This window comes from Erpetoichthys calabaricus, chromosome 5, assembly GCF_900747795.2.
Source record: "Erpetoichthys calabaricus chromosome 5, fErpCal1.3, whole genome shotgun sequence".
Lineage (NCBI taxonomy): Eukaryota > Metazoa > Chordata > Cladistia > Polypteriformes > Polypteridae > Erpetoichthys > Erpetoichthys calabaricus.
Window position 1 is genome coordinate 4,186,532 of NC_041398.2, and position 18,798 is coordinate 4,205,329.

At 42.4% G+C, this 18,798-nt stretch overlaps 2 protein-coding genes across 2 annotated transcripts in view; one reads left to right on the plus strand and one right to left on the minus strand.

Moving 5' to 3' along the window:
* LOC114652497 (tripartite motif-containing protein 16-like) overlaps nt 1–18,798 on the minus strand; it is a 642,127-nt gene that overhangs the window by 426,129 nt on the left and 197,200 nt on the right. The window lies entirely within an intron of this gene.
* The window catches only part of LOC114642076 (tripartite motif-containing protein 16-like), a 920,397-nt gene that overhangs the window by 339,374 nt on the left and 562,225 nt on the right, over nt 1–18,798 (plus strand). The gene's annotated exons all lie outside the window — the stretch shown is intronic.

The window sequence follows — 18,798 nt, forward strand, 5'->3', positions numbered from 1 at the left end:
CCTTACTGGAAATTGGAGGCGTTTGAATTGAAATGGGAGATCAGAGGGTATAACGGGGATGCAAGGAATAAAAACTCTCTCCCCTGAGCCACCGCCAGTAAAAATAGTTGCCTCAATTAGGTTCTTTTGCAGACACGTGACCTGAAGTCTCGTGCCATTACAAAGTTTCGGTGGTTGTAAGTTTCTCAGTAACATCATTGGTGCCCCAACCTTCAAAATTAGATTATGCTCAGGAGTGCCTGAAGCATTCAGAGTGTGGACTGAGCTGCAGCCTATGGACGTATATATGTACGTAAGTAGGATTCAGTTAGCGTTGGGAACTCGTGTACCAAATTTCTTGAAGATGGGCCCATTAAGTAACAAAGACTGTTGGAAAGTTCAATATGGCGGCCGACAGTGGTGTCATACCACCGAAATAAGTACGTACATCGGTTTCGGTTAGTGCAGGGAAGCCGCTTACCAAATTTCGTGAAGATGGGGCCATAAATAAGAAAGTTTAACATGGCGGACGTTGTCAACCGTTATGACCGTTACGTGTAGAATTTCGAAATGAAACCTGCTTAACTTTTGTAAGTAAGCTGTAAGGAATGAGCCTGCCAAATTTCAGCATTCTACCTACACGGGAAGTTGGAGAGTTAGTGATGAGTGAGTCAGTGAGGACTTTGGCTTTTATTAGTATAGATGTATATGTGTATGTATATATGTGTGTGTGTGTGTGTACACATATTATATATGCGTTGCTGTGGCTCAGTCTGGTTAAATGGAAAAGAAAGAAAAGAGAAAGCGCACATTTTTAATTTGTTTAATTTCACAATGCTTGTGGGTATACAATATTTTTTGTTGTTCCATTGTCTGTGCAGAATGTTAGACTGAATAATATTGTTAAGTTTGTAGACGTCTTTGTTTTTGGCCGCAAGAATTGCTTGTTCACTCAGCCAATTGTGATTCTTATAATTGGTTTGAATATTGGGAAATACTTTTTCAACCACTTCTTCTTTTGACGTCATTAAATTGCAGACTTTATAAGGCAATGAAATTCGTCCTGAGGTCAGATCAACCGGCACCTTTCCGTTCCCAATTTCCTGATTTCTCCAACCCTGTTACTGACAGTTTGCATTATTTGATCGTAAATGCCTTTTTGCTGAAGCGTTAGCTTAGGAATATTTGATTGCACATATGACAAAAGATCAACGTGTTGTAATTTTGTCCATCCATCCATTTTCCAACCCACTGAATCTGAACACAGGGTCACTGGAGTCTGCTGGAGCCAATCCCAGCCAAAACAGGGCAGAAGGCAGGAGCCAATCCTGGGCAGGGTGCCAACCCACCGCAGGTTGTAATTTTGTTCACGACGCAATTCTACATCGAACGAAACAGGAGCAGATCGATTCGGTGATGGCATTACCAAGTGATTGAGAACTTTGTTCGCGATTTTTAAGCAGAAATCTTCAATCATTATCAACGCTTAGTTGTAGATTTCTGCTGTGAAATCCATGTTTATATTTGAATTTTACTTGCGTATTCGACGGAAAATATCTTCAGCAATGTGCGATTTATATTTCTCCAATAACTGTGTTGGAGATGAAGGAGAGCAGGCGGTCAATATGATTGCAAACAATGCACGAATTTGATTTGGATGTGACATGTTGCACGCGTCATTAATGTATACATCCCAGTGTCGGTCGTTCTCCAATAAATTCAGAGCTTGACATGTACTTCGGAAAGCGGCATGTGTAACACCGTTGACAATTCTCAATTGCTGGAAAGACGTTGCACCGGGCACATTTACCAACAGCATGTGAACAAAGAAGCATTCATCTTGATTGGGATTCACGGTGTACAGTCTGCCTATCGTAGTTTCTTTGAATATGGCACGTTGTCCGTTGACTCACTCTCCTCGTTTGCGTTGTTCAAATGATTTTCTACTCGCATTCCATGTGTAATACGTAGGCACTTCCGAATACAGCATCCATCCATCCATTTTCCAACCCGCTGAATCCGAACACAGGGTCACGGGGGTCTGCTGGAGCCAATCCCAGCCAACACAGGGCACAAGGCAGGGAACCCATCCTGGGCAGGGTGCCAACCCACCGCAGGACACACACAAACACACCCACACACCAAGCACACACTAGGGCCAATTTAGAATCGCCAATCCACCTAACCAGCATGTCTTTGGACTGTGGGAGGAAACCGGAGCGCCCGGAGGAAACCCACGCAGACACAGGGAGAACATGCAAACTCCACGCAGGGAGGGCCCGGGAAGCGAACCCGGGTCCCCAGGTCTCCCAACTGCGAGGCAGCAGCGCTACCCACTGCGCCACCGTGCCGCCTCCGAATACAGCAGTGTTTTCACAAACATGTCATTTTGACATAACGTAAAAGCAGTTAACGTTGTAGCTGGTGGATTCAGGGCTATTTGTTGCACATTTGCAGCTGTGAAATAAACGCGTTGTCCATTTTCTAGATGTAGTGCTAAGTGAATAACATCTGGACTTCGTTCATGTATGGGAAATGAAAGAACTGGCCATACAGCTTCATTGCTGCTTATGTATCTTCCAGCCTAATACTGTGCGATTTCATCGATATGTATGACCGCATTCCTATCACTTCTTTCTGGTTGCACGCCAAAAACTGCCATGTCGCTGCCTTTATTCACGTACTTATAAATGTATTTGATCGAAACATTGAAATAGAATGGTAAAATATTTAGTATGGCGTGTGTTGCGTTTACGTCCAACAGATGGTGCTGTGTTTTCAAAAAAAGCATGTTTTTACCTGTCACAGGTGTGACATCTATATAATATATATATAAAAACACGCGCGTATTCGAATGCAACGTTGTGTCAAATTTTCAAAGCAATCGGTGAAGAACATTTGGAGATTTAAGGTTTTGAACAAACGAACATTTACATTTTTATTTATATAGATGTATATATTTATGTATATATATGGTTTTGGCAGCCAAGCGCTTCTTTTCCAACCTAGAAGACGTCTCTTGAGATCCGTTTAATCGCCTCGTTGATTGCATGTCTTCCCAGGTAGTTTCAATCCCCATTTCCTGCACCGAGTCATCTCCCCTTTTATGAGTGACTGTGTTAGTCGCCGTACTTCGTACAGGTCTTTGAACGCACTGAATACTTGTAACTGGTGTCGCCTGTCGGCTACTTTCGACAGGGAATGGAAGAAATTGTTGAGTAACAAAAATTATTTGTAAGTGATTTCGCATTGAAGAAATAGTAAAAACTTGATCACTTGGGTCAATACCTAAAGAAATACACACAGCAAATGCAATTGCGAATACACCAGAATCTGTATGATTTAATTGTTGCTGTGCGTCTTCATAAACTATGGGAGGTTTGTAAGGAAACAAAGCATGCTGATCTGCTCCCATTTCATCTTACAGTACTCTACGACGGGAACTGATCTGATGGTCATACTAACCTGGCTTATGGCTCCGGGGCGATCACACCTGATATTACCAAGCGTTACTGTTTATGGCTGTGTATTGGAACATCCAAATCCTGCTTCCTCCTCCTGCTGCTTGCTATCGCCGCTCACCTACGCTACCACACCCGCCTGTCCTACCGGCTGCGTTGTGCTGTGCTGCTTCTACACTGCTATCAGCTAAGTATCACTCACTTTTTTAGCGCTTTGAGTACTGAGAAGAGCACTATATAAATGGAATGAATTATTATTATTTATTATTAAACACTAAAGTACAAAAACGAAGTAGAAAGTAACACTAAACCGCAACACCACCGGCACACCGCGTCTACTTAAACACTAAGAAACACTAAAGGAAAAAATACAATTCAGTAAGTAGATAGATAGATAGATAGATAGATACTTTATTAATCCCAACGGGAACCGCGTCTACTAAACAGTAAATCAGTAAAGGTGAAAGGACTAACCGCGTCAGCTGCGGAGCTCAACTCGGAGCGAAATGAAGTGAATGAAATGAGGTGAATGGGAGGGGAGATGATCACGTGACTCCAACACCCGCCTTAACTCTCCGTCCCTCCACAAACACAGCCACACGGATGCCATTTCTAATTTTTAGATATAGATAAGCATCAAGTGTGAATGGTCACTATACAGTTATGAAATCTGTAACACATTATCATAATAATGTGTCCCCCAAATTAAACAATGGTACAAGGACACATATTTCACAAATGATTGCAAATCTCAAACACATAAATTGTTTATTGCCGGTGTCTCGACCACACAGATGCACTCGGAGAGACAGACGACAGCCGAGAGATCCAAAGAAACTCCCCGCCAACAGAACTGCAGAATGAATGAAAAAATTGTCAATAAAGATAAAAACGATATTTGAGTCAGCAGCATCAGAGGTGAATCTTTATCTCTGAAGCTCATATCATAAGTGATATGACCAAGACCAAGACTGTCTCGTTTTCTTCTTGTCGGAGAAGCCGGCTACAAATATCTAACGGAACATTTAATTAGATTAGAAATGTGGAGTATGACTAAGACATGTCTTTAGTATTGTCCAGGTTGTTTTTATTCCATTATGTGTGCATTATGGGTAAATGTTCTTTGTGTATGCTGTATGCCATAGCACTTTATTATGGAATGTGAAGTTTATGCATGGCTAAAAATACATTTATATTATTTTAAAAAAAAAGAAAAACTATTATTATTATTATTATAGGGCGGCATGGTGGCGCAGTGGGTAGCGGTGGTGCCTCGCAGTTAGGAGACCTGGGTTTGCTTCCCGGGTCCAACCTGTGTGGAGTTTGCATGTTCTCCCTGTGTCTGCGTGGGTTTCCTCCCATAGTCCAAAGTCATGCAGGTTAGGTGCATTGGCGATTCTAAATTGTCCCTAGTGTGTGGTGTCCTGTGGTGAGCTGGCATCTAGGGTTTATTTCCTGCCTTCTGTCCTGTGTTGGCTGGGATTGGTTCCAGCAAACCCCCATGACCCTGTAGTTAGGATGTAGAGGATTGGATAATGGATGGATGGTATTATCATTATTGATATCAGCAGGTCCTAATGCAATGGAATGGGTGATCAATATCAACACTAAACACTCCGATCAGAGCCTTCCTACCCAATAATGTGTCTGAATTTGGCCTTTCTCTTCTTAATTGTAATGTATGTGATGATATTTACATCCTCTAGAACATAATCTGACCTAAAATCTAAACATACAAATATATCTGCTTGTGTTAGGGGGACACAGTGTTTAGCACAGCTGCTTTATTGTATAGGGGTCCTGGGGTCAAATCCTGCCCACACTTGTTCTACATAGGGGCTGCTAATGGTGTTTCTGGTTCTTCCCCTCATCTCCTAAAACATGCAGGTGAAGTGGAGTGGTGACTCCAAATTGACCCGATGTGACTGTGGGAGATAGAAGGGCCCAAGATCATCTCCATCTGAAGATTTCACACCACTGCCAACTAGTCCAGGCCATGCTGCTCCAGCAAGTTCAGGCAGAGAGCAGAACACAAGATGCTGAAAGAAGACCCTGAGACCCCCTGAACGTCATCATGGCTCGTACAGGTAGTTCTTTCACTGTTAACGTCAATGTACACGAGATTCCCATTAGAAAGATGAGACACATATTACGTGGGCACTGGCTTGAGCAAATTCACTCTTATTGAGTGCACAGGGGTGAGGATTTTATTCTTATTTATTTCTTTTTGTGGATATTTCTGCCTTAACTGCCACACAATTTATGAAATATACATGTATTTAACAAAATACGACTTTGGATATTCTCATTAAACGTAATGTGCTGTTGGCCTAACATACGTCACAGCTTCAGTCAAAGCTTCATGATGTTCAAGTCATGCAATGAACACTTTAGATTTTTCCTTATTCTCCCAAGTTTTTCTAATTTATCATTTATTAGGTAACCTATTGTTTGTTATCATGGGCCCGAGCAGGTGGTCTTTATCCAAGTTCAATTAACCATGTTTGCCACTCTCATATCAATCTACTAAAAACATCAAAGCACCCCCCGTTAGCGTTTATAAACGCTCTCTTTCTTTTATATTTAATCACATTACTCACTTATTCCGACACTCCCAGGTGACTCTTCTCCATCTCTCCCATTTCCCTCGGTGATTTTCTCTTCAGACTCCAATAACTCTGATTTCAGCTCTACAGAATTCTCCTGCGTAGCCAGTCGTCCCGTATTAGTGGACCAGGGCTGTAAACTGATTGGAGATTCTTCACAGACATCTTTCTTGAAAATATCCTCAGTTTCATGCTTTTGAAAATCAAGGCCAACGGAGAAATCATTCAAATCCTCAGCTTTAATGGCAGCAGTCACCCTCCTGCTCTCCTCCTCCTCTTTAAAAACTGAAATGCTTTCTTCGTGATCCTCCAGCTTCACACACACATCTTCTGGTATGAGCCGATCACCGTTCTCTTCTTTAATGTTCACCGTTCTTTCATCCACGCCATCTTGTTTGGCAGAGGCCATGCTCTGTGGGAAACTCTTCTCTCTGTTTAAGTGTCTGCCCTTCTCTTCTCAGATTCACTTCTCACACGGACAGCCCTGAGCTGGAGGCCATTAGACACCTCAGTGTGTGGCCATGTGAAATGGGAAAGCCCTGTGAAAATAAAAGTGTTAGAATTAACTTCATAAAGTCAGTAAAAATAATGCGCACACTTCAGGGTTACAGTGCCCTCCATGAGGTTTGGTTCAAAGACACATTTCTCTTGATTTCCTCTTCTGCCTCACAGTTTAAAATTACAAATCAAACAATTCAGATGTGATCAAAGTGCACTGCAGACCTTCATTAAAGGGGATTTGTATACATTTCAGTGCCACCTTGTAGATATGACAACACTTTATCTACACGGCACCATCATGTTTGGACACAGCAATGGCAGGTCTATTAAAGCCGTCATATTTAGGGCTTTGTTGGCTATAGACTGACATGAACGTCAAACAGGAGTACGGGGTCTTCACCTCATTGACACATTCACATGCTTCAGTGCAGGAAGTGTTGTAAAGACAAAGAGACCATCAGAAATTGTGAGACAGTTCATTCACTCATTCGTTCTCAGATAAGAGTACATGGCGCTCCTCAGAAACTACTTGGTGATAATGGTCAGGAATCAGAGAGATGGCAGAGAATTTTAACATTAAAACAAAGACCACCGCTGCATACAGTCCCTGGGGTAATGGACTACCTGAGAGACAATCAGACACTCACAGAAATTATACAGAAAGTGATAAAGAATACTGGATGTGACTGGTTAGTGCCAGATTAGTGCCAAGGGGCACTAATGGTAAAGAATACCATGCACAATATTTATGGGTACAGCTCATATCAGCCGGTGTTTGGCCAAAGTCCAAATCTTACTTGTGTTCTCGTGGACAGACCACCCGCCCTAGAAGGCACCACTAGGAGTGTGTCAGTGGAGCACATATTCCAGCGCTGCACACTCCAAGAAGAGCATTTACTGAAGATGAGTGTTCAGAACGAATACGGAGAGCACTCCAGAGACAGGTTAATTCTGAAAATGATAAATCTGAGACAAAGTGGATGACAAAAGAGTGGACTGTGCAGAATGGAAGGGACCTGCAGATGTCATTGGACAGGATGGAGTTGTGAAATGTGTCAGACGTGGAGGTGCTCTTGGAAGGGCCCACCATTATAGACTATGTAAAGTCAACGGTAAAGGTGACAATCGACATACCACCAGCAGTGAGAGCGATGAGAGAGATTTATCTAACACTACATCAGATAATGAAGACACTGGAGATGAGAAGGAGACTCTAAACTCTTTATTCCCAGCAGAAGATGTCGATGTTGAAGTTGAGCAAACTCACAATTTAAGACAGAATCAATGTATTTGTCTACAAAAGGGGCAAACTGTGAGATATGTGGATAGAGATGGTGGCATACAGATAAAGTATTAGATTGGGCTGGCAAAGCAGAACTTGGTATAATTTTGAGTTTACTGATCCTGACAGCATTGCTGACACAGAAGGGTCTGTTCACACATCAAGTGTGGATAATCTGCAAGTTGAACCAGAAACTAATGAACTGCAACTATGGGACTTGTGTGTGGAAATCACGGAGATATCAGCGGAGTCAGCAAAGCAGGAAGAGATAAGCAGCTGGGAAAGAAATGGAGCATCTGAGGAGGTGGAAAACCACAAGATGGATATGCCCTTTAAAAAGAGACTTCAGCAGGAATCGTAACTAAAGACCACCTAGTGGCACGAGGGTCTGAGGGACAAGATTGGAGTGGGCTCAACAGGGATTCACCAACATGGGCATCAGAATCTGCTCACCAAGGTCTCTGAGGCGGCACTGACACTTTAAACAATGACGACAGACATTTGAGCTCCAGTCCATAATAGTCGAGTCGCGGCTCTGCAGCTTTCACATTTTTATGGCTTCATGTGGTTGGATGCAAACAGCCCTGATGGGTTCACCACTACCCTGGCTTGAGTCCTGTTCTTCATTTAACACGGCCATCTCTACTAAGCTAAAGTATCAAAGTGTACAGAAGTACTGAAAGTAGCTGCAAAGGATAAATGATTAAATAAAACAATACTATTAAAAATAGCACAAACAAAAAACTAATGCCAGGCCAGCTGTAGATTTTACTGCATCCCTCCAGCAGCACTAGTTTGTGTAATGTTTGTATTTTTTATTTCCCATTAAACAAAATCAAAGTCTCCCTGGAACAGTGAAACCGCACGAGTATCTTTCCTGATAAGAAAATACAAAATAAAAAAATCATTTTAATTATTTCTAATAGGTCTCAGTATGAGACAAACTGCTGGAAATAAAACCTGAACGCGCCCTGTAAAGTAACATCGCTCGACGCCACTTTAACAGAGTTTACCGTTGACGGCTTTAGAAGAAAAAGGAAAAAACACAAAGAACACGCAGAGCTCGAGAAAAATCAGAAATGAACAACGGGGCCGTGCGGGAGCGAGCGGCTGAACAAGCGCGTGCCCGACAAACAGCACAGTTCGGAGCATGCGCGAAATCAAAAGGAGAAACGGCGTGGAAAAGTGTACGAGCGTGAAGAGAGAAGAAGCAATCCGACTTAACGCGACTCCGCCAAGTCAGATGTAGCATTACATTTCACGGAACACCAACCGGAAAATATAGTAACGTAGCAGTAGCAAAGAAAAGTACGCGACCCCCCGTCATCCACAGTAAACTCCTGAAGGTGCGATTTGCTGTGCCGCCTCCTCCTGCACGTTGCGCTCAATCACTAAAATTTAAACGCGAACCACGTGGCGTCAGGCACCTCCTCCAATTTAAAGCCGCTCAGCATGTCGCGGTCTTCCTCATTGCTGGCATTCCCACTCATACGCGATTCCCACGTTCGACTTTGTCTCACCTTCCGCACCTTTGCTTGATGTTATGGCCGTGAAGAAGTCGGAGCGCGAAGGTCTCATAAGATCAAACTAGTGATGGGCTACTCGATACTGCCTAGGTGAGGTTTCGAAGAGTCGTGTAGAGGCTTTTGTGAATTGCTCCCGTCACGTGATTTTGAGGCACGCTAGCGTCTTGACGTCATTGATATCTTCGCCATAGACATAGAATTACTAGACGCCGCATGACCAGCAGGATCGTACGTCAACGTCGCCGCCATATTGCGAGTGGCACTGCTGTGGAGTGAAGTAATGAATATAATAATAATAATAATAATACATTTTATTTATAGGGCACTTTACATTAGCAGTAAATCTCAAAGTGCAACATAAAAAGATTAAACAAAGGCAAGGCAAGATAAAAACAGAGATAAAACAACAATAATTATAGCATTCCTGTTAATAAGTTTTCCTAAATAGAAAAGTCTTTAGCTGTTTTTTTAAAACAGCCCACAATCTGCTGTGTCTCTGGTAGGGCATTCCAGAGCCGTGGAGCAGCGGCTGTAAAGGCTCGGCCACCCATTGTACGAAGTTTGGTCACAGGGGGTAGGTAGTTTAAAACGGATGTTTCTTGTGGCGGCACGGTGGCGCAGTGGGGTAGCGCTGCTGCCTCGCAGTTGGGAGATCTGGGGACCCCGGGTTTGCTTCCCGGGTCCTCCCTGCGTGGAGTTTGCATGTTCTCCCCGTGTCTGCGTGGGTTTCCTCCGGGCGCTCCGGTTTCCTCCCACAGTCCACAGACATGCAGGTTAGGTGGATTGGCGATTCTAAATTGGCCCTAGTGTGTGCTTGGTGTGTGGGTGTGTTTGTGTGTGTCCTGCGGTGGGTTGGCACCCTGCCCAGGATTGGTTCCTGCCTTGTGCCCTGTGTTGGCTGGGATTGGCTCCAGCAGACCCCCGTGACCCTGTGTTCGGATTCAGCGGGTTGGAAAATGGATGGATGGATGTTTCTTGTAGTGGATTGTAATATAAGAGTTTTTTAAGATATTGTGGAGCATTTTCATGGATACACTGGTGAGTGAACAAACAGAGTTTGTATTCGATACGGAGATGGATAGGGAGCCAATGAAGTAACCAAAGGATTGGTGAGATATGTTCATATTTCTGCACCCTCATCAGGATTCTTGCAGCACAATTTTGAATTTGTTGGAACTTTTGAAGGCACTTGTTGGGTATCCTGATGAGGAGTGCATTACAATAGTCCAGTCTGGATGAGACAAAGGCATGAAGCAGCTTTTCAGCATCACAGAGGTAGAGGTAGGGACGGAGTTTGGCTATGTCTCGGAGACGAAGGAATGCAATTTTATAAAGGTGATGGATATGTATATCAAATGACAGATTTGTGCTGTTTAGGATTGTACAAACCGCTGTACGCTCCCAACTAGATCCCAGGGGATTACATTTCATAGGTAAGGCCGAACAATTGTTTTGATTATATTTGGCCATTAGAAAATCATGTTTTATAATCTTAGCACTCAAGGTCACCTTACCATAAAATTAAACAACATTAGTACAATTAATACAAGAGAACGGTAAATCAAAAAGCAACAATTAGCAAACAAACAAAGATAACTGGCAGTAACAGTGCAAAATTCACAATTGGTATGCCAGTTTGAAAAGATAAGTTTTGAGGGCAGTTTTAAAATGTGTTATTGAATCAAGCTGACGTATATGAGAGGGAAGAGAATTCAAGAGGCGGCACGGTGGCGCAGTGGTAGCGCTGCTGCCTCGCAGTTAGGAGATCCGGGTTCACTCCCCAGGTCCTCCCTGCGTGGAGTTTGCATGTTCTCCCCGTGTCTGCGTGGGTTTCCTCCCACAGTCCAAAGACATGCAGGTTAGGTGGATTGGCAATCCTAAATTGGCCCTAGTGTGTGCTTGGTGTGTGGGTGTGTTTGTGTGTGTCCTGTGTTGGGTTGGCACCCTGCCCGGGATTGGTTCCTGCCTTGTGCCCTGTGTTGGCTGGGATTGGCTCCAGCAGACCCCCGTGACCCTTTGTTTGGATTCAGTGGGTTGGAAAATGGATGGATGGATGGAGAATTCAAGAGTTGAGGAGCACTAGGAGAGACGCTCGAGCTCCCATAGAACAGAGTCTGATGTGCGGTACAGAAAGTCGAGCTGCAGATGAGGATCTGGGTGAGTGAGAGGAGTGTCAGTCTGGAGGAGATCAGTGAGGTTGTGGAGAGCTTTAAATGTTAAGAGCGGGATTTAGTATTGTATTCTGTAGAAACAGGGAGACGGTGAAGTTGAGAGAGAATCGGTGTAATATGTTCAGTCGATTTAGAACAGCAGGTTATTATACTGGCAGCAGAATTTTGAATAAGTTGTAAGCAATGGATACGTTTGTGTGGGATGCCAGATAGAACAGCATTACAGTAATCTATCCGTGAGGTGACTTGGGCATTAACCAATACCTCAGTTCTGTGTTGTGTAAGAACAGGACGAAGTCTAGAAATATTTCGGAGATGGAAGAAGGCAGTCAGAGAAATGTTACTTATATGGGAGGAATTATTTAATAATAATAATAATTATTATTATTATTATTTAATAATTGCCATTATTAGTGTATAAATGGATATAAATAATTGATTATAAACGATTCGTCAAAATCTGTTGTATGTAAACGATACTGTTTTTTTCATCAGAAAACCCGTTTTCCACGTCTACCTGTATTAGTTAAAAGGCACTTTTGCCACTCGCAATGTGGCGGATGCGCTGACGTATCGTGTCGACTGGGCAACAAAGTGAATGCGGTGTCTATCTATATACAGTTTGTCTATGATCTGCGCAGTCAGCAGCCGATTTGGTCATCAACTCTTCTGCTGAACGTCTTTGGCTCAAAGTGTAAAAGCAGTTGGCCCTGCTGCCTCTGTAAGGTGTGCTGACGCGAGTTTAAATCCTAGTTGGGGCTCGCGTATGGTTAATGCCCAAAGTTAAAAAAGGACTTTTTAAGAAGAGTTATGTAGTGCTTGTCAGTAAGTTAACAAATATGTTTAGCAGACATTATGAATGATTCACGTGGGGCACCTCGTTCCTTGTTGTGTAGTCTTGTCCTCCAATCTGTAACAAATTAATAAGCATATTTTGTTTAAGGCAGCACGTATTATAACAATACAGCGTCACCCCATGTCGATCATATCAGAGAGGCTAAGAAACGCTTCACCAAAGCCGACTTGTATCAGCGCACGACACTCCTCATTAAACGTTTTTACTATTCAGTGATTCTGTCTTTAAAACAGAATCAGTGCAATCAACAGCGTCTTCTGCAGTTTAGGGAAAGCCTCGGGATTTCTGCCTTAATGAGACAAAAATGTTGAAAAGAAATTTTGAGAATTCATCCAGAGGTGGACATAAAGATCACTCAAGTACTAACAAGAAGGAGCAGCTGGATAAGCACATCTGGAGCCAAACTTTCTAAAAACCACCTGACTTTGTCAGCAACATTATTTCCTGAATACATTTTTTCAAAGGGGGGTAAATAAGTAATCTTCCAAAGTGAAGCACAACAAAGTAAATCATTGATGGAAATACAATTCTTGACAGACTAAGCTTTTGTTGTTTCTGTTTTCTTAGACCATCTTCAGTCTCACAATCCCCCGCAGTCACTGACACGTTTAACGTTCTCTGCTCCTCACCTGTCGTGTTACCCAAAGCATCAACACGGAGTTTCATTCAAGGCTTTACCGTCCGTCCTGTCATACAAATAAAATAAGACACACATGTCATACATACATACATACGTGTTCAATAATAATAATAATAATAATAATAATAATAATAATAGTAAGCTGGCAGGAATGAGAAGAAGCTCCAGATGGTAATATTTATGAGAAGAGCCCTCATGACATCAGGGTGAGGAGGTGCCTTGTCTCCCGTTACGTGAGCTCGTCTGCCGCCCCTCACTTACACTGACTCGCGTTACACTGGGGGGCAAATGCAATGGAGAATACCGACAATGTACACCTTCAGAAGTGGAATAAATCGACTGTACACTGAAGTATTCCATTGCCAAACGTAAAATACAAAGGAGAACATTTCAGATAAACGTTGAGTTTTGTTAATTATAAACAATGTAACATAACTATGTGTTGTTACTCTTTTATTTATTTTCACCATAAGTTACATATCTAAATGGAAATGAATATGGAAAATATGTTTACAATAATTCTGAATAAAATACACTGTCAAAATATATTAATGAACAAACTGAGACACATTGGCCTTTTATCACAAAGCGTGTGCGCTGTCATTTAGGACACAATGCATTGTTAACGTCACGCACTCTCTACTGACGCGATGTCACGAAAACAAAGAAACAGCGCAGTCCATGAAACTCACAGCCTCCTTGATCTCTGACCTTATGATTAGTTGTCAATATCATATAAATAAAGTCATTTTAAGAAGATGACAAGTCTGCTATAGTGGGTTCAATAAACGCTCCGTTTAAATGTTTTTTTTATACAGAATATTAAACAGAATCTCAATGAAGTGGGACACGTGATTAGCAACGAATAATATGTGACACTGAGAAATCATAATTCATAATAACTGGAACAATAAAAACTACGACTTCCTAAAACGGACGCTGTGAAGTAAACACTTCAATAACTCATTTAGGAGGCCTGTGTGTTCATTTCTACATCGATTTAAGAGCTCAGTAAGCCACCTGTTGTACTAAACGGCAGCTCAAACAGCACTTAACAGTAAATAGTCTAACAACTCAATATAAGACAATGAAACGAAGAGGCCGCGCCGCATAAGACAATGAAGGCTCACGCTGTCCTGCTGCGTGTTTGGAAGGCGCTGATTGGCTGAAACTGTTTATAGCGAATTGTCCCAAGATTGAAGTGCCGTATGGCGATCAGAAACGAAAAAAGACATTTAACATTCAACCTACCGACAGATTTTACATACATGAACTGCCGACTGGGAACCCTGGGAAACTCAAGGATAATTTAACATAAGAAGCAATCATTATAGCAAAATAATAAGAATAATAACAAAACATTTCTTTTCAGAGCAATATCCATCCATCCATCCATTTTCTAACCCGCTGAATCCGAACACAGGGTCACGGGGGTCTGCTGGAGCCAAACCCAGCCAACACAGGGCACAAGGCAGGAAACAATCCTGGGCAGGGTGCCAACACACCGCAGGACACACACAAACACACCCAGACATCAAGCACACACTAGGCCCAATTTAGAATCGCCAATCCACCTAACCTGCATGTCTTTGGACTGTGGGAGGAAACCAGAGCACCCGGAGGAAACCCACGCAGACACAGGGAGAACATGCAAACTCCACGCAGGGAGGACCCGGGAAGCGAACCCGGGTCCCCAGATCACCCAACTGCGAGGCAGCAGCGCTGCCCACTGCGCCACCGTGTCGCCCCAGAGCGATATCAGTTATGTAAATTGTGAAGTAACAATTCAGTATGACAAAGATAGCCAGACAAGCTGCTGTTTGAAACTTATGTTCTCTACTTTACTTCTTTATCAAACCCCAAACGCCCCAAACACCTTTTATGTTACATTTCAGCTTCCAACTATGCAGCAACTCCAAAATACCAAAAACACAAACATCCAATCTTAATACACCACATCATAATAATAATTCTTTGCACGTATATAGCGCTTTTCTCACCACTCAAAGTGCTTAGCAATTGCAGGTTAAGGGCCTTGCTCAAGGGCCCAACAGAGCAGAGTCCCTTTTGGCATTTCACAGGATTTGAACCAGCAACCTTCCAATTGCCAGTGCAGATCCCTAGCCTCAGAGCCACCACATCAACCCCCCTTCAGTTCGGTAGACACCCCATAATACCCATTTCGTATGATTCGCCACACTTTCTCAGTGAAAGCATATCATCTGAACACCTTCCCATTAACATCAAACATATCTATCTGGTTGTCTTTTGATGTCCTTTCTCCATTTTAAGGATCATAGCCCTTAGGTGGCCTAATCACTCTCTGGGATCTACGCAGCGCTGAAGACTCCTCCACAAGTTCTGTTCTGTCATTCAAGTTAGAGCTGACAACAACAGTAGCATCAGTGTTCATTTCTTCCTTATGAATAATCCTGGATGATGCACTGCTGTTACAATACAATACAGTCTATTTTTGTATAGCCCAAAGTCACACAAGAAGTGCCGCAATGGGCTTTAACAGGCCCTGCCTCTTGACGGCCCCCCAACCTTGACTCTCTAAGAAGACAAAGAAAAACTCGCAAAAAATAACCTTGTAGGGAAAATATGGAAGAAGCCTGGGAAAGGCAGTTCAAAGTTCAAACCAGGTAGGTTGGGCGTGCAGTGGGTGTCAAAAAGAAGGGCATCAATACAATACAATACAATACACAGAACAGAACAAATCCTCTATACAGTATATAAAATAAAAATTTTAGAAGTACAGAGCAGAATTTAACAGCAGATGATATATCCCATAATAAGATTTGGATTTGTGTAGAGTCCTGGAGACCTCATCCTTCAAGCTGCCTCCCCCATTTGGCTATTCCACGGCTGAAACAGTGCTGGGCCAGCCAATCCGATGACAGGACCCCTCTTTCCCACGATTCCTGTGATCCTCCATCTGGGATGACTTTACCTTAGGCAGGCAAAACAACTTGGCAGGTGGGCCATGGCACCAAGTGCCACATTTGAGTACCGAAAAGAGAAACAGAATAAGTGAGGGATAGTATCCAATTATCCTATTAGTGTCTGGTGTGTCAGTTTGTGCTTTATCAGCTCCTTCAGCAGGTGGCCTTACTGTAAAACGAGGTCTCAGTTGATCACAGTGTCTCCGAGTCATTTCCTTTAATTTTGTAACAAACCGGTCCCGTTTGTTCAGTTACTGTCCCAAGAAGCCACATTGGTCCACCTCCTGTGGTATTCCTAAAATATACTGCGTCATCTGCACTGAATGACCTGTTTACTGCATATTGGTCCTGATGGAACTTCTGTAGTGACTGCTTCTTTTACTGCAACATCAACATCAATTTCAAGGGCACTGCTACTCTCATTCCCCAAAAGATGCAACCTTGCTCAATTGAAAGTTCATCTTTACGAATGTTAAATGGTTTTCAATTTTCCACCTTCCATAATAAATCTGAAAACCTTGGACAACTCACTGTCTGTGAGCGATGCTCTCACAACTTGCTGGGCCTTTAATGGAGCATCTTGTGAATGTTCAACTAGTAGGAAGTGAATCTCTACAGACAAGGCCCTTGTTGCAGGATCACACGTTTCTGGCAGGGGAAATCATGAAAGTCCATCGGCTTTGCCGTGTGCCCCCGAGGATTGATATTCAATTTGGTAATCATAAGCTGACAGATGGATGGTCCATCTCGGCATACGTGCAGCAGCCATTGAAGGTAATCCTGAAACATTTCTAATCAATTTGAACTTAATGATTTTGAGAGATACTGTGGAAGGATCGCATAAGAGATCTGTGTGCGAATCATTCCCACTCGTTTCTGATCGCTATACGGCACTTCCATCTTGGGACAATTCGCTATAAACAGTTTCAGCCAATCAGCGCCTTCCAAACACGCAGCATGACAGCGTGAGCCTTCATTGTCGGCGGCGCGGCCTCTTCGTTTCATTGTCTTATATTGAGTTGTTAGACTATTTACTGTTAAGTGCTGTTTGAGCTGCCGTTTGGTACAACAGGTGGCTTACTGAGCTCTTAAATCGACATTGAAATGAACACACAGGCCTCCTAAATGAGTTTTTGAAATGTCTACGTTTACAGTGTCCGTAGTTTTTACTTATTCCCGTTATTATGAATTATAATTCCTCAGTGTCACATATTATTCGTTACTACTCACGAGTCTCGCTTCATTGAGATTCTGTTTTATATTCTGTATATGCAAACATTTTAAAAGAAGCGTTTATTGAACTGGCTATAGCAGACTTGTCATCTTCTTAAAATGACTTTATTTATATGATATTGACAACTAATCATAAGGTCAGAAATCAAGGAGGCTGTGAGTTTCATGGACTGCGCTGTTTCTTTGTTTTCGTGACATCGCGTCAGTAGAGAGTGCGTGACGTTAACAATGCATTGTGTCCTAAATGACAGCGCACACGCTTTGTGATAAAAGGCCAATGTGTCTCAGTTTGCTCATTAATATATTTTGACAGTGTATTTTAGTGAGAATTATTGTAAACATGTTACCCATATTAATTTCCATTTTGTATATATAAAGTTTGGTGAGAATAAATAAAAGAGTAACAACACATATAAAAATTATGTTTAATTGTTTATAATTAACAAAACTCATCGTTTATCTGGAAAGTTCTCCTTTGTATTTTTACTGCTTCAGTGTACAGTCGATTTATTCCACTTCTGAAGGTGTACATTGTCGGTATTCTCCATTGCATTTGCCCCCCAGTGTAACGCGTGCCAATGTAAGTGAGGGGCGGCAGACGAGCTCACGTAACGGGAGACAAGGCACCTCCTCACCCTGATGCCATGAGGGCTCTTCGAATAAATATTACCATCTTGAGCTTCTTCTCATTCCTGCCAGCTTTCTTCTACTACTACTACTACTACTACTATTATTATTATTATTATTATTATTATTATTATTATTATTATTATTGAACACGTATGTAGAAGAAACGTGTGTCTTATTTTATGTGTATGACAGGACGGACGGTAAAGCCTTGAATGAAACTGAGTGTTGATGATTTGGGTAACACGACAGGTGAGGAGCAGAGAACGTTAAACGTGTCAGTGACTGCGGGGGATTGTGGGACTGAAGATGGTTTAAGAAAACAGAAACGACAAAAGCTTAGTCTGTCAAGAATTCAGTTTCCATCAATGATTTACTCTGTTGTGCCGCACTTCAGAAGTCTACTTACTTACCCCCCTTTGAAAGATGAATTCACAAGGAAAGGATGTTGCTGACAAAGTCAGATGTTTTTTTGAAAGTTTGGCTCCAGATGTGCTTATCCAGCTGCTCCTTCTTGTCAGTACTTGAGTGATCTTTATGTCCCCCTCTGGATGAATTCTCAAAATTTCTTTTCATCTTTTTTTGTCTGATTAACGCAGAAATCCCGAGCCTTTCCCTAAACTGCAGAAGACGCTGTCGATTGCAGTTATTCTGTTTTAAAGACAGTTGTGATTAGTTATGCAGAGCTCGCTTTTACTCACATTGCTTTTTGGAAATTAATAATACAAATCAGCTACAGATCTGGGAATCACTGAATAGTAAAAACGTTTAATGAGGAGTGTCGTGCGCTTATACAAGTCGGCTTTGGTGAAGCGTTTCTTAGCCTCTCTGATATGATCGACATGGGGTGATGCTGGATTGTTATAATACGTGCTGCTTCACGCAAATAAATGCTTATTAATTTGTTACAGATTCTAGGTGGACAAGACTAAACAACAAGGAACGAGGTGCCCATGTGAATCGTTCATAAT